This window comes from Nanorana parkeri, unplaced genomic scaffold (assembly GCF_000935625.1).
Source record: "Nanorana parkeri isolate BGI_ZX_2015 unplaced genomic scaffold, ASM93562v1 scaffold290, whole genome shotgun sequence".
NCBI classification, from domain to species: Eukaryota; Metazoa; Chordata; class Amphibia; order Anura; family Dicroglossidae; genus Nanorana; species Nanorana parkeri.
Genome location: NW_017306558.1, coordinates 1,221,164 through 1,246,483, shown reverse-complemented (window position 1 = coordinate 1,246,483; position 25,320 = coordinate 1,221,164).

The window sequence follows — 25,320 nt, the reverse complement described above, 5'->3', positions numbered from 1 at the left end:
TGTTTTTATAAGAATAAATAAAGGAATGCACCGATACATTTTTTGCAAGTACAAGTATTGATACTTGCCCAAGTACTCACCGATACTACTGAAGTACTGATACATTTTTGTTTAGTGTCATGTGACAGTTTTTCTAAAACAATACAGACTAATGATTTCAGGACAGTGGTGGAGTACCAGAGCCAGGTCCCGCTGCAACCGCTGCAACCCTGGTAGTTCTCATGAAAATGCCAAGTATCCGCTTTGGTACTCGAAAAGTATCGGTGCATCCCTAGTATTAATAAATGAAAGTATGTTCATTCTGCATCCCTAACAGCTCAAGAACGAGTCTCCCCAGAGCTGCCAGGACCGCAGGATAAATAAAAAATTGTATTCATTCATACTATCAGCAAGCTTCTGTTTTGTACCTCAGCTTTATTATTATTATCAGTGTGCAACGTTGCAGGGAGTATCTCCATAGCTGTATGTAAGCAGGAAGACTCAGAAGCTGAATGATACCAGTGGATACTGAAAGCAGGAGCTGTTTGCCCATAGCATCAATGAATGAAAGTTTTTTCATCCTGTAACCCTGTTAGCTGAAGGAAAAACTCATACTAGAGCTGTCAGGGCCACAGGATTAAATCTCCTATATCCATTCATACTATCAGTAAGCAACTCAAGCGCTGTCAGCATGAGCTATGACTGATACAGGGGAAGCTGGAAGACAGAAGGACCCGACACTCTAAAAAGTGTCAGATTGCTGCTCATTATAGAGCTTATTCTATCCAGTTCCTAATAACAATATCGATGTAGAAGTTTGTAAACTTACTGAAAATGTACATAGGATGTACTTCCTCAATGCACTGACATAATTTTACTCAGCCTTGTAAATATGCACATCCTTGTGTTACAACTCTCACAAAGCCTACCTTCTGAACTACAACTCAACTTCTGTACAATGTAACATTATCACTGCTTGCCAGAAGCAATGCATTAAGGGCTATGTAGTCTTGAGAAATGTAGATTCCATCACATTAAGCATCAGAGAAAGAGATGCAATGCACACTGGGAAGCCAGGACGTTGTTGCAAGTGATGGGCAGACAGAAGGCACCTCTCACTACATAAAAGGATTTTTGTCAAGTAAGTTTCGATTGCATTATCAAAAGAACTATAGTATATATTCATATTGTAATGCTGATGTTATAACAGAATAGTGTATGCTGGGACTTTAGAATTCCCAATTCCAAAAGAAAAGTACCATTTTAAGAAAAAAATAAGATATTTTTGAAACTGATGGCAGCAACACGTCTCAAAAAAAGGTGGATAGGGAAACAAAAAGCAGGCAAAGTAGGCTAAGTTGTACTATTCTCGCACAGGGCGCCTAAAGGCCTAAGGCCGGCCCTGCTAGCAAGGAAGAGCTGGAAGAACATGTTGGCCTTTTGGATAAGCCACCCCCTCAGTATAAAAGCGATATTGGGATGTGCTTTAGCTGTGATAGGGAAAGCATAGGAAGTAATGCTGATATTGATAAAGTGCATAGCTGTAGAGAGATCTGAGTGTAGGACGTGCAGGAATTGGCTGGTCAAGATGTAAAACTTTACCTAAACTGACACTAAAGTGAGGAGTTAAATCTTAAAAATGCATTTAAGTACCTTAAAGGAGAACTATGAGACTAGTGATTTCCACTCATCCTCATAGTTAGAGCCGACCTGTGACAAAGAAGCTGTCACAGGTCGGCTCTATTGATCGGGAAGTGAGCAGAAACATACCGTCGTTCGCTCACTTTCCGATCATCTTCCTGCAGAGAGCGGTGACAGCCAGTCACCACTCCCCGCAGGGATTCCCCCCCTCCCCTCACCGATCCTCCAGCGTTGAGTGGAGTAATGAACAGGGGAGGGGGCGTGCTAGATAGGCAGAGCTCGCTGTCTCTCACGCAGCTGGGTGGATCTCAACAGTATTTTCCGGATCCATCCCAGCTGCGGCGCTCTCAGTATATCGCGGCCAATACCCCGCTATATACTGAGCTTTGGGTCACGGGAGGAGGTTAGTATACAGGCATTCCTCACTTAACTACCGAGTTCCGTTCCTACGACCAGGTCATTAAACGGATTGGTCGTTAAGTGAGGAACTCTATACAGTACTGTACTGCATTAGTACAGTACTGTATAGCGTTGCCGATGTACAGTACCGAACAGTGTACTGTACATCGGGCAATGAAAATACTTACCGGGACCCGCAGTGAAGATCGGAGGACACCACTTCCGTTGACGCGCAAGGTCGGAGGTCGATCGGCGGTCCGTCGTAAGTGCGAGTGGTCGCAAAACAGGTAAGTCGGTAAGCGAGGAACATCTGTATGTCCTCCTATGACCCTAAAGAGAACTATGGGGAAAAAACACTTACTCCATAGATCTCTTTTAACTATTAACAAAAATTTAGCTTATTTGTGCATCACTCAGCTGTAGTTCCTTAAATCATCCCTGAATTAGTGCTGACACTGTCCTTCCTTTTGGAGGCCTGGTTACTTTTGTTCCCCTTGTCCCCTGTGTGTGTTGTAAAGTAGCCACCGCTCCAAGCTCGCTCTTATGATGGACTACAATCTCACATTTCGTTGACTAATTTGTATTGAGATTGTAGTCCATCACAGGAGTCATCTTGGGGCAGTGGCTATTTTACAACACACATAGGTACATTAGGGAACAAAAGTAGCCACCCTCCAGAAGGATGGACAGTGTCCGCACCAATTCAGAGATGATTTGAGGATCTACAGCCAAGTGATACACAAATATGATACATTTTTGTTAATGGTTAAGGTATTTGAATGCATTTTTAAGATTTAACTCCTGAGTTTAATGTCACTTTAATGTCCTGTAGGTATGGGGATGGGGGGATGGAAGGGTTTTTACTTTTACATCCTTACATTTAAATATTGCTTATGTCCTGCAGTTCCTTTACAGCGTGTCCCTGTCCACATGTGCTATAGTGATAACAGGTTCCTGAATATGCTTTAATTTTTATTGCAAGATAAATCCTGACTTTTTTGTTGCTGCCTATTCACGTGTGACAATGTAGGGTGATAGTGAAAAAAGAAGCTCAGAAACCATACTGTTAGATCTATTTTACCACTGGCTAATTAGTACAATATTGAGGGCTTTAATTTTCCTATAGCCTTTATATAGCCTTTATATTTGTTATGGCTACAGCTGTTACCATTCAATTTTGCTGCTGGATAACAAAAAAAATCAGGTATTGCAGCCAAAACTAAAAAGCCTTTTTTTCAATTTGAAAATAATCGGATTGGGGTGCTACAATTGTATTTGTACTTTTAAATGTAAAAGTTAAAAAAAAACAATTACACTTCAAATAACACAACAAAATGTTTGTGTCTTTATACATAGGCGAAATTATACAATAAAATGTGCACTTTTTTTCAGGGACCACTTTTAAAATGAACACTGGTTAGCTCAAAGTTTTCTTTGTTTTGTTACAACATTTGTCTATAGATTGCATAGAGAATAAAATAATTTTTCAAGATGATATTGCCAAGAAAAAACCTTGTTTGTATTGAAAAAAACAATAATATATTACTTTTTCATCTTAAATATGATAAAGTTATCAACAGGAGGAGGTGTTCTGTAATCCTAAAATACATCATACCCCATGTCACCCTAGAACAGGTAGCATCTTACTGGCAGGATCACTGTATAAAAAAGAAAAACTAAATAAAGGGGGGGGGGGAAAGCCTGAAAAAAAGAAATGCCACAAGACCGTATGTAAAGTGGCAATTTGCAATATACAGTACAGTATATAATTTTTGTTCTTCGGTTTAGATACACTGGTTCACTAGATTCACTAAATGCACAGCACTGTGTGTGAATGCTATAGCACAGTGCACCTATTGTCAGCTGGTGCATTACATTGCAATTCATTGGATTGGCACCCCAACGCACCTCCTGGCCGCTGTATATTGCAGTGCAGCCCAACGTGTGGTACCTCAATACCGTGCACTGCAGTGAAGAAAGAGTGCGTGCACTGAGACCCATGGTATTGTGGTACCGTATGTTGCGCTGAACTAATTTTCTTCTCTGCAACACACAGTATTGCAGTACCAAATGTTGCGCTGTAGGTGCGTTGGGGTGGGTGCCATTCCAATAAATGTCAACACACCAGTGCAAGGTAGTGCACACTAGGTGTGCTGTGTGATAACATGCTTTAAACAAACATTCAGAGCACCAAATGTCCTTTTAGTTGTTGGCACAGAAAGAATTAGAAACATCTTTTACAATGCAACACAGATATTGCAAAGATGTAATGTTATATGGCGAACACTTCAGAATCAAACTTTGTGAGGCAGAAAAGTTAACAACTGTACCAGTTTGTGTTCACAGATCAATAAGGAGCTAAACAAGCACACCGCTAATAATATGACATTGTTATCAGAGATCCAAGTCTGATATCTTATTTTCATTACATGTACATAATAATTATTTTCCTACCGCAAATATTCTACTAGAAAAACATTTATTGACAGCTCTGTTTTCCTGTAATTGCCATTTTGCAGACACCTGCCTCAGATTTGTTTTATTTTCTTAATATACAGAACATTTGGGAAAAAAAAATCATTAGAGACTTTGTGATGTTCTTCCACTGATTAATATTTTGACATATATGAGGTCTTTCAGTGTGGAAAGTGAAATAATGACATTCTCTGCATTCATTGATCCATCATAACTATAAGTTGAAATCAATACACACAGCCATAGAAGTATTATCAGGCTACAGAATTTAGGTTGTTCTATTACAAGAAAGGTTTGCACCCCCAGGAAAATCATAATCATTAAAGGTTTGTGTCAGTAAAGTCCCATTTTCTATCAGAATCCAACAATGTAATATTTCTAGAAGAACCTTTTCCCTTAACCCAATTCCACCCAAAGAAAAATTACGTTTTCAGAGAGATCTTAAAGTAATACTTTGCAGCAATCCATGATCACATGTACTTGTGCAGTGCACCATATATGCCCTAGTTCCTAGACATTTCTTAGACCAGTGATCATGGATACCATTGGGTACCAAGGGCTTAAACACAAATCTGTATGCTGTTTAAAGAGTTTCATTGAATAAGAAATAAAACACTCTACAATCCATACTTTATTGGTATTGGAATTTTCTGGCCCCTACATCACTACAGGACACAACAATGACCTAACAGTCATAGGAAGGAACCACATCGCACCGCTGGGTGCACAGGCATCTGACACTCCGTTTTAAATGTTAAAGAGTCTGACAGAGGCTGCAGTGATGAAATAAAGGAAAGGTTGGATACACACGCCACAAGAAAGGTGAGTATACTACCTCTTCAATTGCAGGGAACGGTCATTTAGGATTAGTTTAAAGATTGACAAGGTTTCTTTTGGGTGGTTTTTGTTGGAGAGAGCAATGGGCTTTAACTCTTTTGCTGCCACCAAGGTATGTCATACTTTGGTGCAGCACGGGTCTTTAAACACACTCTTGGCTGCTATAGCAGTCGGAGTGTGTGTATACTTCAGATGGCTGTCAGCTTTCTGGTGGAAGTGACTCAGATGACTGTACAGCCACCCGATCGCTTCCATACATCCACTGGAAGGTGCTGCCTTTTCCCCTTCCCCGCCCGGCCACCCAGGCATGTATCCCGAGCCCGTCCCTACTATCGTTCTATCATATAGGGGGCTACGTGGTAACAAGAAAGTTAAGTAAATAAAAAGATAAAGGTTTTTAAAATATTACATAAATAAATCAATAGAAAATATCCAATAAAAAATGTTTTAAAACCCACACACAAATATAAATGCATGGATCAGGTGTATCTACGTATGAAAATGGCAAATGCTCCACATGTGTTAGGTATCAGCATGCACACTGGAGTTAGAACAATAATGCTAAGGCCATCATTTATGGTTAACTCTAAATAAATGACCTGCAAAGGCTTTTAATGCTACACCTATAGACAATTTGGGGTGCAGAAGTTTTTTCACAGACGCACACAATTTTAATGTTTGACATGTTTGATATCTATGTATTCAGTGCAACTTCATTTTTTATATTTACCACAAATGTTGTATTATATCATGTTTGTGTGCACTAAAATTAATTTGTTAATAAAAATAAGGGTCTCCGATATTCAGAAAATATAAAATTTGGAGGAGGGAAATTTAGGTAATTTTCTCATGTGTGCAAAAAAATTTAAAAACGGCTTTGGCAGTAAAAGGGTTATATAGCACCTTAGTCTTTTAAAAGCTCCTTCCAACTATTCTGTACCTGTTCTTGTGCCGTTCATCCCACAAATGACAGCTGGGCGAAGCCATCCATGATCTCACGGCTCGCTCCGCCCAATTGTATTGACAAAGCAGCGTCCCCAAGTGACCTAGGGATGCTGATCTGTCATTAAAGGAGCACTATGGGGTCAGTGTTTTTCCCCATAGTTCTCCTTAGGGTAACAGGAGGACACAAACTAGCGTCCTCCCGTTACCCTAAGCTCAGTATACCGCAAGCTACAGCTCGCGGTATACTGAGACGCCGCAGCCGGAGCGGATCCCGACTTAGATGACGGGATCCGCCCAGCTGCGTGACAGCTGGCTCTGCCTATCTAGAGGCAGAGCCAGCTGTACCCGCCCCCTCCCCCGTCCGTTACGCCAGTCAGCGCTGGCAGATCGGAGCGGGGAGAGGGGAATCCAGCCCCTCCCCCTGTCACGGCAGAGAGCCGTGACCGGATCGAGAGGTGAGCGAACCCGGTATGTGTTCGCTCACCTCCCGATCTACTGAGCCGACCTGTGACAGTCTCATTGTCACAGGTCGGCTAGAACTATGAGGTGAGTGAAAAGCACTTACCTCATAGTTCTCCATTAAACAATAACAACTGGGTGGAGCCCAGTTGTTATTCATTGGCTGGGACCTGCATAGAAGACTCTTAGGACCTCATCACTGGCAGCTTTGTGAATAACCCCCCAAGTTACCCAAAATACACCCACAAAAACACATTTGTATAAAGATAAAACAAGTAATTTCAGCTAAGCAACTAAATGAGTAAATTAAGAGTTTCTCCTTTTAAAAAAATCTGCCGAGTTCTTCCTTTTACAAAATTTGCTGGTTTGAAATCAGTAATTTATATGTTGAAATCAATTACACCAAAATCAATGTAATCCTCCCTGGGGGCAAGCACAGCTATACCATCCTGCCATGGCCATTAAAAGGGGATCTCATTTTATTTATTTATTACAGGTATTTATATAGTGCCGATTTACACAGCACTTTCACATCAGTCCCTGCCCTCAAGGAGCTTACAATCTAAGGTTCCTCTCTCACATATAGGGCCAATTTAGAAAGGAGCCAATTTACCTTCTAGCATGTCTTTGAAGTGTGAGAGGAAACCGCAGTACCCAGAGGAAACCCACACAAGCACAGGGACAACATGCAAACTCCTTCTGTGATGGATATAAAACATGATATAAAATGTCCATTGTTCTCTTCTGATATGTTTATCTATATGTGTGGCATTTTCCTTAAGTAAAGATAAGATATTTTACTCTCCAGCCCTTCAACCCCTCCCTTCATGTGCAGCTTGAAGAAACTAAGATGGCGCCTCCATTTTGTCCTACGCCCTTGTTGACAAGAGTAAAGATGAAATAGGAAGATATAGAAGAACACCTTATAAGGAACTCTGTACTAAACGCAATACCTAATAAAGCATTGAAGCATGTATCCATACTAACCACGAGAACTCCCCTTCCTCAATCTATATAAGCTTTGTGACCTGTGTAATAAAGCAGAAGTATCTTTGCATCTGATACAGCGTGTCAGTCTGATTCTTCCCGTGCATGCATGACAACTTGACTTAGGTGAATTCGGACGAGGATAGATATTACAAGAAAGGGGTCTTCTTTAAGCCCACCCAAATCACTTGCAGATAGTGTCCTGACCATGATTTAAACCCAGGACCCCCAGTGCTGCAAGGCAGGAGTGCTAACCACTAAGCCACTTTGTATTTTGATTTTATTTTTGCATACTATAGAAAGACACTCTAATAACGGGACTTAGGAACTGGAAATGCAGTATTAGGACCTCATCACTGGAGTCCATGAAATCTAAGAAGCCACTGGGAGACCTAGGTAACAAATCATTCAAGGCAACCTGACCCCCATGTCATCTATCAACAGTGGACATTTTCAGAAGGTCATAATAGATACTTCAAATGCAAACTAATTAGGTAATGAAAGCTCTTTGCAAAGTTTAGTATTACACTGTCCTATGTTATAGCATTTCATTTTCCATAGGCTTAAGATACACTTGGACACCGCTATATGAAATGTGTTTATTTTAAGTGCTTCCAAAAAGTATTTGACCTCTCCAGAGCTGAAAGGGTTGATAATCTCCCTGTCTGGCTCTGAGGACAAGAAGGTAATTCTATTTCACTGCTACAGTAACAGATGGACATGCCGCAATCATTGAAACAGCAGCAAGAAACCATGGAAACGTTCTAAGCCCCTGCTGCATAGGAGCTGTCAGCTCAGCAGAGTGTATTGTCATATGCAGGCGAGGAAACTGTGCCATGAAAATAATTTTACTCTTCTGCCCTTTCAACGTCTCAGGATGATATCCTATTTACCTATAAGGACCGCAGTGTATTGCTTAACAGCTTCATTTTACTTTCCATGTTACAGTAAAATGACATGTCAGCGAGTATATTAATATAGACAGCCCGTAACAGAATGTTAGGAAAGTGAGGAGAGGTGCTTCAGAGTACTTACTTGCTGAATACTGGAGCCCTCATATAAAACTAAACTCAACCAGATATAAAAGAGACACAAGTAATGCAACTCTACATTCATTGATACATCATTATATTTCGTTTTTCTTAATGTGAGTGGCGTAAGTATCTGAATTAAACATGATATCAGCCTCTTGTAATCCCCTACAAAGCAGAGCTCAGAATGGGAGAGTAGGAGACAGCACTAGTGTGTCATATGCTAGCAGGCTGGGAAAAAGGACAAGACCTGTACATGTTATCTAAAGTGATATTAAAGTCAAAAGGTTTATCAGTTATTTCAAATGTAAAAGAAATCACTTACAATGGATTCTGCTCCTTAATGTTTGAAACATTTAGCTTCCTACAGAGTCAGCTGGCCCCTGAGCAATGGCTATGATATCCTGCTTTAGGGTGTAACCTATAGCCATCTATCAATCATTATCTAGCAATCATTATTAAATGCCCTGACTAAAATAAATTCATAAGCACTATCTGGTTGTTATGAGCTATGGCACCTCACTGCTCTTTCCAGTACCTACTGTATAAAGAATAGCTGGATATACACTAGTAGATTCTTTTCGTTCAGTTTCTGGCTGGGCAGAAAAAAATCTAACAGATACCCCCATCCATGCAAAACAGTGTGGATGAATTCATCTCCCACTGCGGCTATTGTATTTTGACAGCTGGCCCCACTGGCTGTCAAAATACCCAAACAGTGCCTGCATCTGAATGGATGTAGGGGCTGTTCAGCCAATAATGTTCCGACTGGCTCCTTCAATTTTTCATTTGAAGGATGTTGGAAAGGAGGTGCCATATGTGCCATATCCTGGATATGGCACATACCATGGATGCAATGTGAAGACCGGAGTGCCACTCCAAGGGTCAGCAATGTCACTGTTTGCCATGGACTGGGTGGGACACCGGCAAGAGCATCCCAGGTTGCTAAGAGCTGGCCAGCTTTTAGCAACCAAGGACGCTCTGGCCGGTGTCCCACCCAGCTCCCAGTAACCAGTGATGTCACTGGTTGCCAGGAGCTAGAGGAGACGCCAGGGGCACAATTTGTTGTAGATGTGCCTCTGGGCAACAGATAGGGCCACCCACTGATGAATCCATTGATGAATTTTGATGAACCAGCCAAAAGTCGCTCAGTGTATAGCCAGTTTAAGGCAGTGTATCTACCAATGTGTTTTATAGTATCTACAATTGTTATGTTACCTTACAGTCCAGCATAGTGTAAATAATTATGTATGTTCAGGCTAAGCAATGACTTATTTCATATCACCTTTTTAAATCACAAATAATTTAAGCAGTTATATTGCCAGATACCTAAATATTAAACAATGTCTGTCAGTACACCTCTTGTTCTCTTTTAGTATCCTACATGCTATATGTCTATGTACTCTGAAGAATGTCCACTTTTTGTGAGCCTTTAATTTTCTATGTAATCTGTGTCTTGAATCTTGATACAAGCCTGTATAGAGAGTGTACAGATTTAAATTTGTGCCACTTATTCATTTTCTCCAACTTCTCATTTCAATAGCCAGCGCAGGCACTCCTACACTCACATCAATTCCATAAGTGACCTGCACCGTGGGACTTCCAATTTGAAAATATAAAATAGCTCTTATAATGCATGTATGGCAGCAACAGAACAAAATACAATTCACTCCATTGTACAGTGACAATTCAGACTAGTATCAGTCCTTTCTAAAGCTACTGGCTTGACAAAGAACTGATACTAGTCTGAAATCAAATAAACAGTTCAAGGAAACCTGTAATTAAAGAAATGTAGGGAGGCATTGCTAACCTCCTTCTGAAATTCCTAGCTGCCGGGCATACCCTAGCATTTCAGATTTACATATCTAGAACAAGAATGCAGCAAGGAAAGTACAAAACACAGACTTCAAGAAGTACATTTCTTCCATAATACTAGTGACCTTGTGAGGTGGTCTGTCAAAGCTGTGACTGCAGTGGATTACAGAGAACTTAGATTAAGGTGAATTAAGTCAATGTTTTGATCTTAGCACAGCGGAAGCATGCAGAAATACATTTGTAGCTCACTGATTACTTTAACTTGTTGCCTGGAATTGCTTTTAAATGGGAATCAATTAGGAAAGAAACACGCGGCTGCCATTGCTTATCTCTCCTACTAAATATGCTAGTTTCTTGGCTGGTATGCTAACCCAACTATCTTCACTTCTATGAGACATTAAGTCTTAGAGGAGAACTATGAGATCAGTGATTTCCACTCATCCCCATAGTTAGAGCCGACCTGTGACAGAGAAGCTGTCACAGGTCGGCTCTAGCGATCGGCAAGTGAGCGAACACATACAATTGCTCGTTCACTTTCCTATCATCTCCCTGCAGAGAGCGGTGACTTCCAGTCACCGGTCCCTACAGGGATTACCCCTCTCCGAACAGACGGGGAGGAGGAGGACACAGCTGGCTCTGCCTCTAGATAGGCAGAGCCAGCTGTCACTAACGCAGCTGGGTGGATCTCGACAGTATTGTCGGGATCTTTCCCGGCGACGGCGCTCTCAGTATACCGCAATAGCCCGCGATATACTGAGCATTGGAGAAAAGAAATAGACACCGGCACTCCAATAGAAAATCGATTACGTCTATTTATTGACGTACATCAAAAGCAAAATAACACACTTAGTGCGACGTTTCAGGGACACACAGGAACCCCTTCATCAGGTAAAACAAGGGCATTGGGTCACGGGACGTGGTTAGTATATGTCCTCCCATGACCCTAAAGAGAACTATAGGGAAACACACTTTTAACTTGTTGCATATAAGGACTTCTGATTTTCTGCTACAAAACCTTGTTTAGGTTAGTGAATCAAGATATTGGAGATCATGGGTTAGCATAACAGTCAGGCAAGTAGTATTTTCTAAAACAGGTCAGCAATTGCAGCTCCTGTATTTCAGTCATGACTGGTTTAGGCCCCTTTCAGACAGGCAGTCCGATCAGGTCCACCTGTTGGTTTTTCAGACGGGCCCGATCAAATGTCCAATGCCAGTCTATGGGCATCCGCATCTAAATAGATGGCTGTGCATTTACATCCAGTTACCCCCAGCTGCGGCCAGGTCCTGAAAAACAAATGGAACAGTGTTTCTTTTCATCTGATCATGCTGGATTGGGGGTAATCTGATGTAAACTGACACATGTTCATTTGCATCTGATTCTCTATAGGCCAACATGGGGTCCGGTAATTTCAGTTTTTTCCTCCATTGCAATTTAATAATAAATCATTTTTCTCCAATGGATCAATCTGTGGACATCATTATACTTCCAAAGCCAAAGCAAGTCTAGTATGGTTCTACCTGGCTGAAGCTCTTAGGAACCTGCAATGCTCTGGTTGGCGTCCTGCCCAGCCAGAGATGTATGTGTGCTGGGCTGGACGCTGGCCAGAGCTGGAGCCAGCATACCCTTCCTACTGGAACCTGCAGCACCTGAACCCCCCCACCCCAAAACATGCACCTATACAGCACCCACCCAACACCCCCTATCCCCCTCAGAAAATGCACCACCAGCACCTGACCACCACCCCACCATCCCACACATGCTTGCTCAGACGGCGAAAAAGCTAGGGTACGTTTTTTATTTACAGGAGTTCCAGCACAGCTGAGATGCTAAGGCTGCGAGTGCAGCTCTCCCCTCTCACTGTTTACACAGAGCAGAGCGGAGAATAGACATTCCCCACTCTGCTACATTCTCTCCATCCTGAAGAGAGGATCTCCGGCTGGCAGGGAGAGAGGTAATCTCGCCGACATCGGCCGACTTGTAAACGAACGAGCTTCTTCTCCGTTGTACATTTAGCCCTGCTTGCCTGCAGTAGCAGCTACCCACCCGGAACTGCATGTCTCGTGCTTCGGGCGATAGGAATTTTACACCCGTGCGGCCCCTCTGCTCCCTGCCGCCCCAGAAATCCAGCCCTGGCCTTGTGGGAAATCCGGCTGCCAGGTTAGCGCCAGGAAATACCAGATTGTGACTATGCATCCAAAATATTTTACCTTACCTTGAATAGCTTGGTAAGAAGCATGTTGTAATTAGAATCAATAGATCTATCATCAAAGTAAACCGTATCATGCCTCACATTGTAATAAATATTTATTTATCACACAGTAATGCTGCATATTTTATTGGATTTCACAGTGTCAGCTTTAACCCATGCAAACATAGATGTGTCTCTGGCTGACCCTTAGGACTCCTGAAATGGTGACAAATTCATATGGTATTTGGAAGTGAATCAATACAGACAAATGAGCAAGAAGGAAATCTATCAATTAGAGAATACATGCACGTAGCAAAGATTGATTGTTTGAACTGAAGGATAACAAAACTCTGGGAAAACAAACTTCAACAGCACAGCAAACACAGAAAAAAAATGACTAATTTATACTATTGTGGATAATTTATTTATACTACAGTAGATCAATAAGCCCGCTTGTGTGCTAAGGCACGCATTCTTATATGTGAAAACAGCACCCAAACCACATAAGAGAGTTCAGATCCCTTGTTCTCACAGCAGTGGCATCATGCGTCTTTAAAAAGTTGTATAAACTGCAGTTTTTGCTAATTTCCCTTGCCTGCCATATATATATATATATAGATATATATATATATATATATATATATCTATATATATATATATATATACACATATATATTTATTCATTTTTTTACAGGTATTTATAAAGCACGGACAATTTACTCAGTTTTACATACTGCACATTCACCTCAGTCCCTGCACACACGGAGCTTACAATCTAAGGACTCTATCTCACATGCATACAGGGCCAGTTTAGACAGAGTCCAATTAACCTTCCAGCATGTTCAGAGCTGCGTATAGTCGCATGTTGGTGACGTGGGTTTGGACCGCATCTGTCACATATGTAATATCAGGTAAATACTGAATCATGACTACTAAACGGAGCTGAGGAACATAGGGAGTAATCATTTACTTCTCACGCTCCTTAGCTCCATCAAGTGGCCATAATGTGGTGATTTGCTGTAGTAGCCATACTGCCAGTAGTAGCCATACTGTCCCTGTGCAATCTGCAGTAGTAGTCATACTGCCTGTAGCAGCCATACTGCCCTTCTGTAATCTGCAGGACTGAGCCATCAGTTTAATAACTTGGTCCTACACAGTGCAAGAATTGGCCGGCTCAATGCAGTGGAAGAAGGGACTCCAGCATCAACAGCGTCCCCCCAGCACAGCACCCAAAGTGGGTGCCTTTCCTACTGCCTCAGCCTGCTCCTGATCCTTACATTTATATGCTTGTTCCAGGTCAGTGATCCTCTAGGTATTGAAGCCAAGATCAGAGTCAGCTCTGGGACAAGCACTTTTAAAACCTAAGTGAGCAATGGCAGCTCACTTAGATGTATTTCTGTCCTCACTTTAATCTTTGCTATTTGTTTCACATTAGCCACAGTGTCCAACATTTTTATTTATCATCACCAAGATATATTCCTACTGGTTTTTGTTTCTGTAACACAGGATACAACATGGGCAAAAGCCTGAAAACAGCTATAGTTGGTGAGGATGGGAAGACAGTGAATGACCTTATTTGTCACTTTATTGTTGTGCTCCTCTTAGGAAGGGGTTCCAGAGTAAGGCATATTGGTCTGCATCAGCTTTCATGTGCTCATTATAAGATACCAAAAGCAGAGCTTGTCTGTTAAATAATTTAGAATGTTGTGATCCTAACACTATTAATATTTGATAACAATATTTAAGGACATATTGGTAAATAAGAAAAAAGTACCAGGATACTACGGCTGGGCAGCAGGAAACAAAACAGCAATCAAAGGTTGAAAGGGAGATAATAGTTTACAAGATGGCAGAAACTCTGATTAGACCTGGGACAGTTTATGTGCCAGTATGCTACTTTATGTATCTGAAAGTAGTTCAAATGTATGTAAACCCCAAATATATTTCTCAGTATGTTTGAATATGTCACTGTATACTGTTTTCTCCAGCAATTTGTTTTTTGTGAATTTGTTTTTGTTTTTCTTGGACATCCTACCAGTGCCAGCACTTCCTGTTGCAATGACAATGCCAAGCCACTGCCTTACAGTTAGAAGCAGTATTGTCAGGCTATTGTGTGTGCCTTCAGTTGCCTGTTAGGCTGCCTAACAGGTCTATCACATAGGCATCCCAATGGCTGTCTAAAGGAGCTACCCCAGAAGGCTGGCGCTGACACTAATTGTGAGACAGTGGCCTGCAAAGAAAGTGCTGTTACTGGTAACATCTCCAAGTAAGATACTTTGCAACAGATTCACAAAAAAAATGCTAAAGAAAATTGTTTACAATGAGGGATGATGCCAAGCATACTGAATAAATAGACTTAGGGGTCTATTCACAAAGCTGCCGCGGGCAGCCGAGTGAATGACCGATCAGAAGTGAAGTGAGCCGAACACTGTTCGGCTATTCACTTCAGGCTGGTACGGGTGATTTCGGCTGGTTGAAATCGGCTGGTTCTGCCTTTCTACTGGTTAGCAACCAGGGACGCTGATCTCTCTGAAAGTGGCCGGAGCCAGCCGTAAGATCATGGCTGGCTCCGCCCGGCTTTCAGCACGGTTCAGCCGAGCCGAGGCATATGCGATCGGCTCGACTGAGCCACTCGGCCGTGATCGGGAGCTGTACGGGCTATTGTGAATAGCCCGTACAGCACCCCCTCGGTTCTCCTGAACCGAAGGGGTCCTGGGGCCGAAGCTAGCCGAAGGATCGGCCAAAGCAACGGCCAGATTCTTCGGCAGCTTTGTGAATAGACCCGTTAGAGTTTACAAACACTTTAACATACACAAATGGCAAGAACTGTTGATATGCAAATACCGGTGCTGTTTGTGCTCTTATTCCTCTTCCCATGATAAATATAGTACAGGAGTTACATCGTCAGTAACCATCCAATGGCTGACAAGGAGCACTGAAGGACCAAAAAGAAACAGCATGGAAGGTGAGGGCAGCATAAGACGGAGAAGTGACTGGAGCCTGAACCACCAATGTATATCCAAGCACACTTCTATCCAAATAGATGAAATATGTCACCAGCACACTGGAATGAAAATAAATTAATGACATTATTCCAGTGTGCTGGTGATATCTCTCATCTATTTGGAGCCTGGACCTCTCTTCATATGAGGAGGGCACACTGAGAGGTAAGTGTACCCTAATGGGCCAGTATGCTGGTCATAATTTAGTTCCACTTTAGGACTAACCTTTCAATAGGAGGTTAAATGGTCACCCTGTAGTGGTGACGTGGCCTGTTTATGTTCCAAATTACAAATTGAACATATTAGAACCTAAGGGTTTGAACAAGGGGTGCAAAGTGCCACTATTTTTAAAGAGAGAAGTGACGTCACACTAAAGCTGTTTGTGGCGCCAGCATGTACACCACAATCGGCTGCCCAGAGGAAGCTATTAGGCATGTTCAACCCCCTATATCAGAGACCAGACATAATCTGCAGAGGTGAGAACTCTTTGAAAAATAGTTTTTTGCCCCCTGAAACACCGGCAGGGTTATTCACAAAAGGGTGAAGAGTTTGGAGAAGGCAGGAGAAGTGAACAAAAATATAGGGCAACATAGCTGATTTAGAAATATTCTCCAATTCAGTTGACTTTCCAATTCAGCTATTTTGTCCTAGATTGTTCACTTCTCCTGCCTTCTCCAAACTCTTCACCCTTTTGTGAATACCTGCGAGTGTGTGTTCCTGTTCTCATACCAGGTGCTTGGGTAGATTTGATTGTTGTCCTCTGTTTGTCATTAAGTTTATAGTAGAGAAACAATGTGTACCAATGTACAAATTTAGGTAATGTGGTTTTCTATAATAGTTTTTGTACCTATATTGCAATAGTCTCAATATAATATTGAGCTGACTTCTCAATATAATACTGAGCTGACTGCTACTGATGTTGAAACTATGTGCCTGTCAAAATATATATTTTCCATGTACATGTATTTTGTAGAAATTCCTGCATTGAAAGTCTTTTTGTCAATATATTCAATGCATTATAAAGATGTTTTGTGCTTGTATGATATACTGTATGTTCCCATGTACTCTGAAAGATTTTTGTCAATTTATTCAATAAACTGTACAGATACCACATGCTTGTAAAATATATGTTCCCACGTACACCTATTTTGTACAAATTCCTGCTCTGAAAGCCTTTTTGTCAGTATATAAATAGTTCTGTTTTGCTGTGCTTGATTACATTCATGTCAAGGATTACAGTTTCTTTCAGGATTTTATTGCTACATGTCTTCCTATGGGGAGAGATCTCCAACGAGGTAACAAACAAAATCAATAGCACATTTTAGTATGTAGTAGTTTTACTGTGGGGAGGGATTCGAATTTCTGACAATGTTTAATTGCTGCCCCCCCTTCCCCTTTCCACACTCCTTCTATAATTTTCACAGGAATATGAAAGAAGGAAGAATCTTCCCACTGGAATCACAGTCAGAAATGTAAAAATATTTTAATTCTTCCCCACTCTCTTCATAACTAAACAAAATGTGCCTGGAGTTGGGCATTAACATATTTGGCATCTTACTTCACGGTACATTTTATCTGTAGTGTTGCTGTACACAGCAATATCTTCTCAAACAGCAAGCTTTGTTTGATTAAAAAAGATCTTTTTGTAGTGCTGAGTGTAGAGTAGGAGGAATACCATATGTGTCTATTGTACACAATATATTAAGAGGAAAAGCTATTGAACATTAGAGCTGTAACTCGCTAGCCATATGCAAACAGGCTCTGCATGATTGGATTTGACCTCCCTCAAAGTATCATTCATTTGCTATAAATGAATTTCAGCACAGGCCAAGAAAATGTTTTCAAAAACAGCAAATTGATTCAATAAGTGGGCGCTTTACTAGAATAAAAGCAATACAAATTGGAAAATAGTCATGAGTTAATGAAAGGAATTTGTTTATCAGCCCCATGTTTTATGTTATCAGACATACCACTTTTCATAACTGCATTTTTTTTAGACATGTGCACTGCCAAAAAATTTGTTTCGTTTTAAATTCGGATTTGTGTTATTTCGTTTTTCGGGATTCGGGTGTGAAAGTCAATTCGGATTCGGAATTCGGATTCGGACGAAATTCGGTAGCGTTAGTACGAACATTCGTTTCGTTTTCTGTTCTTATTCGTTTCTTATTCGTTTCTTATTCGTTTCGTTCGTTTGCAGCAAAAGTGACATTTGAGGGGGAAAAAATATTTTTCTCCTTCTATAATGTCACTTTGCTCCAACGAACGAAACGAATAAGAAACGAATAAGAACAGAAAACGAAACGAACGTTCGTGCGAACGCTACCGAATTTCGGAAATGGAAATTCGGATTCGTTTGCATTCGTTATGTCTGTAATTCGGAATTCGGATACATCCGAATGTCCGAATTTACGAAAATTCGTCCGAATTTCGATTCGGAACGAAACGAATCGCACATGTCTAATTTTTTTACTTGGGACAGCAGTCATCCACCTCTACCAACAAAACTGTTTAATTTACAAAGAGGCCGTCACTTACTTATTAATCCAGATAAAACGTGGACCCTTCACAGAAGTGCAAAATTTTATAAATACAAAGCAGTTTTGTTCTGCTCACACCAGAAGGATTTGGTTCTCACCAGAACTGATGGTTCTGGTTGTTGCATATACTGTACTAATATCTTCAAACACTAAATGGTACTGTGGTGCAATGCTGGTCTATGCTAGTATTTGTATGCATGTTTGTCTATGATATATACACAGGAAGTTCTTATCTCTATAAGTTCTCTCTGTTTCCTGTTAATGCTGTATTACTGTATACATACATGTAATGTCCTGCTAAGCAAGTAAAACTTAATTCAGCATTCCTTAAGATCTCAGTGTTTCATCTAAACACATAACCAACACTGGTGAGAACCAGTAACCACATATCTAATTCCATGTGTCAAGGAATAATACCTGAAAGCTCTGCCCAAAAAAAAGTCAAGCAGAGGACAACCGACTAGTCATCATCATTGCTTGTGGTTGCCCAGCAGTTAATCTTTTCCCAGAACTGAATTATCATGCTTTGTTCTGCAATGTGTCTCTATGTGGAGGTGGCCATCTTAGTAGAGGCAGGACTTTGCTTACTGATTTGAGAGCCCAGTCTTTGAGAACAGTGGGCAGCACAGTAGTGACATCACCCATATTTCCTGAGACTAGTATAGGCAGCAGTGCCTTAATCTCATACTGCAGATTTAAAGCTAAGTGGCTCTAGACACATGGGCCCTAGGCACAGTCACATACCAAGAAGTACACCATAACTCCCAACTGTCCCGATTTCCTCAGGACTGTCCAGGGATTTTAACTTAATCCAGGAGTTCCACAGGCCCACACCATGTCATAATCATGTAGTGTAATGAGTGTGAGGGGTGGCCCAGAACAGCATAGAGGTAAAGTGGCTTGTGGCTTTTTTAGAATTGCAGAACTTAATCCCGGAGTCCTGTGGACTCACCCCATGCTTGAACAACCCATCCTCACAAGAGAGAGGGGAAATCTATCCCCACTTCCTGTTTTGGGTCATGCGACAAAGACATCACATGACACACAGCTACAAGGGATGTCTATTCCCAGACCTTAGTGTACTCTTATCAGCCACACTGGTCTGAGGTCTTGCCTGCAGCCATTCATTTCTAGGACATCCAATGCTCTTGTGATCCGCCCTGAAGAAAATATGGTTATCCCAACATCCCCATCCTGGAATACAGTATCCCCTCTCTATTTTGGGACTAAGCTAACGCATCCTAAATATGCATGTGGGAAAGTGTTGGATTGTAGCAGACAATAAAGCCCGCTTGTGACGGGTATGATGCTGCTGATATGCAGTCAAACATAGCCATTTCCATTCAGCAATGGTACCCTCCAACAGCATACAGATTCACATGGGCTCAGTTACTGATAATGGGTGCTGTTTTGAAGAGGGCAATGTTAACTGGGGGATCTGGGGTCTGAAAGTTAAATGGGAGCTGCTCTGGGATCTGAATGTAAAGGAGGGGGGGATGATCTGAGGTCTGAATGTTAAGGAGGTCTGAACTTGAGTTTCAATGTTAAGGGGGTCTGATCTGAGGTATAAATTAGGCAGCAGATATGGGGTCTAAACGTTAATGGGGACTGTTCTAAGTTCTTGACTCCAGGGCATCCTTTTCCTACCACTGATGCCGGGGCCTTTTTTTCCACCCACTGACCACTGACACTTGTGCAATTTCTCCTACCTCTAAAGTCAGGGTATTGTTCCTCCTATTGACCAATAACACCAAGTATTTTCTCACACTGACCACCAGCAACTACACATATTTTTTTTCTACAACTTACCAATGACGTCGGGCATTTTTTCTACCACTGACCAGAAATATAAGAGGTACTAGGTTACATAATCCTGCCTGGTGTACTCTGTATGCTGTGCTGTATGTTACATACACCTGACCAAAGTGTTTGTTGTCTCAACAATTGCTGATTGCTTAGTAGCCCCCAAGTGTTAAAATTAAGTTCTTCTTTAAGGTAGACTCGGACAGAAAGCATATGTAATGGAAGAGTTTTTAAAAATTATATTTTGTCCTGAGGTTTATGTGTGTCACTTGCAGTACAGTTGGGATGTATGAGTACACGGCTGATATTTGAGATTCCTAGATGTATAACAGCAAATCTTCACTTTTTGAGTCCAGGTCCACTTTAATGTGCTTCAGCAGAAAAATATGCTGAAGAATTGTTATAATTATTAGATGTTTTGTTTTTAATTGTTTCTTTAAACGCGCAATGCAATTTGCGGTGCAGGTGGACTTTTTGTCATCGTGGGATGTGAGCTTCTAAAGAGTCTTTGTGTGACTGAAGTAGCTGTAGTTTAAAGGTGGCAAGTACCAATTACCCAGACATAGTGTCAGATTCAAGAAACTAAAGGTGTCATTAGGAACACAGGGGAGACAGTGCACCAGTAAACAAGTAGAGGAATAGGTATTGTTGCTCCCAGGGGAAAAATCTGAACTGCATTCTAAGGTGAGCAGTAAAAACAATTATAAGATGAAAACTGCAGAATGAACACATTTTTATATTAATTTCAATATTTAGAACTAGTCCTGCTTGATGTTTTGCAAATGTGTAATAAAACTGTTCACAGGAAGGCAACAGAGGTCATTAAAGCAACACAACAACTGAAAATGCACTCCTTGTAATCTGCCACATTTAATTTGGCTTTTTGTTTTATTAAGATTCTGCAAGCGCACAGAAAAAAAAAAGGTAATAAAAGCAGTTTTAAACCTGGTGTTATAAAGAAAGACATCATATAAAGAAAATTCACATGTGGACATCAGCAGAATAAAGCTGAGATGATGACTAAATAATAGACTTCCCTCTCCTCTTAATGCTGGTCATGAATTTTAGATGAATGTAAGGAGGCAATCCAATTGCCAACCGACCTTCCTTACAATCTGTGTGTTGGTAGCATCAATGTATATCTGTGACAGGTACACTATACTCAATGGCACTCTAGTCCCAACACTGACATAGGGAGAAAATAAACTATCTTCCAACCTAGCTGTTATAATTAACCTTTAAAATGTTGGCCCTAAAGTAGATTCTTTGGTCTGAAGTGCCCAGGTGTTGAAGCGCAACTCCAGTTTTCAGCATTTCATCTATCTGGGCAAGTAAATGGTGAGGGGACACCCATCCTTGGTCGTCTCTTCATTTCTGCTTGAAATGACTCATTTACCGATGCTGAGAAATGCTCTCTTTCAAGCAATGTCTGTAATGAAACTTCCAACTATGTGACAGGCCGCGTCGAACAGCCATTTCCTATTCAACTTGCTTTTCGCACTCCTTACCGAATGCCCCGTATAATGAAGGAGTGCTCGCAGTCACTGCGGATGGTGCCGCCAGTATCAGCAAACGTGTATAGATGTCACCAGCAAAATTCCTTAATTGGAGATTCTTGTCATGAAACAAGTGCTTTCGGGGCCGCACAGGGTCCTTTCGTCAGGCTTCGCATTGACAATGTACAACACCAAGCTATATATAGTCTATTTTTTATTTTTGATGTGCTGGTGATATCTATAAATGTTTGCACAGCCATTTCCTTTCTCATCTTCTTGTCATTTACATTCCCCCTGGAGTTCTTCAGGCAACTGGGGCAACCTTTCAAGAATGCAGACACTTCTAGTTGTGAACGCCTCGATGGTGCAAGAAAGTTGAATGTAGCTGTTCCTTGCCCATACGCTGTGAACAGTAAAGGAAAAAATATAACCAGGGTGCTTATACGACCACAATTTCAGTGTAGCCCCTACCTCGTTTAGTGGAGTGGCTACTAGAAATTGAGTGACTGCCAGAGCTGTAGTCAGTCTGGTTGAATTATAGTTGGCATCTATCTGTTTAATTCCAGGTGTTCTGGCAATGATTGTACCTGCCTGAGTGTTGTGTGACTCTGCTGAAGTCACACAACACTCAGGCAGGTACCTGTGTCAGTTTCTGACATACCAATACAAACAAAAGAAATAAACATAAGAATGCCTAAACATTTGTAATTGCAACAATTTTCTGCGCAAATTGGTGCATTATCTGACAGAAATGCAGGGTGCCAATATTTTTGGCCATGACTGTACATAAATACAGTTAAATAAAGTTAAGATAAAACCAGAGCCCGAATTTACTCTATCTGCTGCCAGGTTCCTCAATGCGCCACCCCCCACCCCCCAATGGAGAATGGCAACCAGATGGCGGTGGTGGCAGGGTTGGTTTTTTTTTTTTTATCACTTTTTTCTTTTTTATTTATTTTTCTACCGTTTTACATTTTTATTTATCTTATTATCTTTTACTTTTTATGATTTTTTTATCTTATTATTTTTTACTTTTGTATTTTTTATCATTTCTTTTATTTTTATTTTTTTCACTTAACTTTATTGCTATCACACAGGAGCTAATAAGCCCCTGCGTGATAGCATTTGGAGGTGACAGGTTATCTTTATTGAACCTGTCACTTCCAATACAGGAGTCTGAGCACAGCACTGTGCTGGCTCTCCTGTGACAGCTGAGGTGGGAAGGCTGCAAGTACAGCTCTCCCATCTCAGTGTTCCCCACTGACATTTAGCCCTGCTTGCCCAAAGCAAGTCTAAATGTAGAAAACAACTACCTGCTCGGCACCCAGAACTGCATGTCCCGGATGGCGGGAGATAGGAATTCCATACCCCTGCCTACCCTCTACTCCCTGACGCCGGGCCTCGGTGGCCTTGAGGAAATCTGGCCCTGCAAATAACTTTCACACAGTAAAAACACATTGGCTGTTAGTCATGTAACTTATGCAAGTAGTGAACTCACTATTTAAAGTGAAACTAAACTCAGGAGTTGAATCTTAAAAATGCATTCAAGTACCGTAATAAAAAGTGCAGCATATTTGTGTATCACTCAGCTGTAGATCCTCAAATCATCTATGAATTGGTGACGACACTGTCCTTCCTTCTGGAGGGTGGCTACTTTTGTTCCCCATGGTCCCAGTGTGTGTTGTAAAGTAACCAGCGCTCCAAGCTCACTCCTATGATGGATTATAATCGAACATTTAGTTTACTAATCCTGGAACAAGCTTGGAGTGGTGGATACTTTAGAACAGTGGTTCTCAACCTGTGAAACCTCGGGACCCACATTTTTCCTTGGTCATTAAGTCGTGACCCAAAAATGATTAATTTCTGAGACATTTTCATTTATTACACAAAACAACGTGTGCACTATTAAGCAACGTGTGTATATATATATATGCACATTTTAAACATTATTGGGGGTATGGAATTGTATTGTGGGGGGTATGTGGGGGTTTGGAGCTTTAGTAGGGGGTAGGGGCAGTATTGCAGGCAGGGGCGTCACAAGGGATGTGTGGCCCTCACAGATACCATCAGAGGGGGTGGCACCGTAATGACTGACAGGAGCCAGATGCAGTCCCTTTATCAGGCATAACAATGTGACACATGGTCACATTTTTGGTTACATATACAAAATGCAGTTACATTGAGTAAATAGATACCAAACATGTCAAGTGTTAAAATTGCATGCACCTCAGCAATGGCGAAAAACTATGCTTCACAACATTGTCCATAGGTGACGTTTTAAAAGCCTGTACAGGTCATCAGTTTAGCGTTAACCATGAATTATGGCCCGAGAATTATTGCTCTCACTCCAACGTTCGCGGTGATACCTAACATGTTTGGTGCATACACATGAATGCCCCACACACGCATGTTTATTCTCATGCAAATGGTGGGGTTGGTTTTAATTTTTAAATATTTATTTTATTATTTTTTATGACTTTAATTTTTTCCCCCTTAACTTTATTACTATTACATAGGAGCTAACAAGCTCCTATGTGATATTGTATTGAGGTGACAGGTTCTCTTTATGGAAACATCTGGGGTCTAATGACCCCTAATGTCTCCCCTGCACTCCAACACAGGTGATCAAGCACAGCATTGTGCTCCATCTCCCGTGCAGCCTAGCTTGTTACTGCTGAGACAGGAAACACTGTCAGTACAGCAGATCAGAACCGGCCTGCTCCCGCTCTCTATTCTGAATGAACTGCAATGGTCCCGAGTCCCCCAAAGGAGAAGGGAACCACGAAAACTATGGCGGTTGGTGGTGTACATAATGTCCATCAGTGACCCCTGTCATGATGTCCCCTGTCAGTGCAGAAGCATTAGCAGTGGCAACGTTGCAAGTTCTCTACTAAGCCCCTGCTAATGCACCCCAGAGCTTCTGCACTGACAAGAGACAATATGACAAGGTATACTGATGGACATTATGTGGGCTTGGAATACATAATGTCCATCAATGTACCCTGTCCTAATGTCCCCTGTCAGTGCAGAAGCTGGAGGGGTTGGTGAGGGTGTCTGTGTGGGGAAGGGGGGGGGGGCATTAGCAGGGGCACCGCTGCAGGTTCTCTACTAAGCCCCTGCTAAAGCCCCCAGAGCTTCTGCACCGACAGGAGACAATATGACAAGATATACTGATGGACATTATGGGGGGCTTGGAATATATAATGTCCATCAATGTACCCTGTCCTAATGTCCCCTGTCAGTGCAGAAGCTGGGGGGGGAGAGGTGAGGGGGTCTGTGTAGGGAAGGGGGGTATTAGCAGGGGCACCGCTGCAGGTTCTTTACTAAGCCCCTGCTAATGCCCCGCAGAGCTTCTGCATTGACAGGAGACATTACGACAGGGGACACTAATGGATATTATGTGGGCTTGGAATACATAATGACCATCGGTGTCTCCTGTCATAATGTTCCCTGTCAGTGCAGAAGCTGGGGGGGGTGCATTAGCATAGGCTCTGCTGCAGGTAAAAAAAATCCCCCCCCACAGCTTCTGCACTAACAGAGAACAATATGACAGGGGGCACTGATGGACATTATGTATTCTGAGCCCAGTCTGTGTAATAACATTCATTGTGTATTTAATGAACATACATTATGACATGGGACAGTGATGGATATTATGTGGGCTTGGAATACATAATATCCATCAGTGTCCCCTGTCCTGCCCCAGTGCACATCTCCCTGTCTGC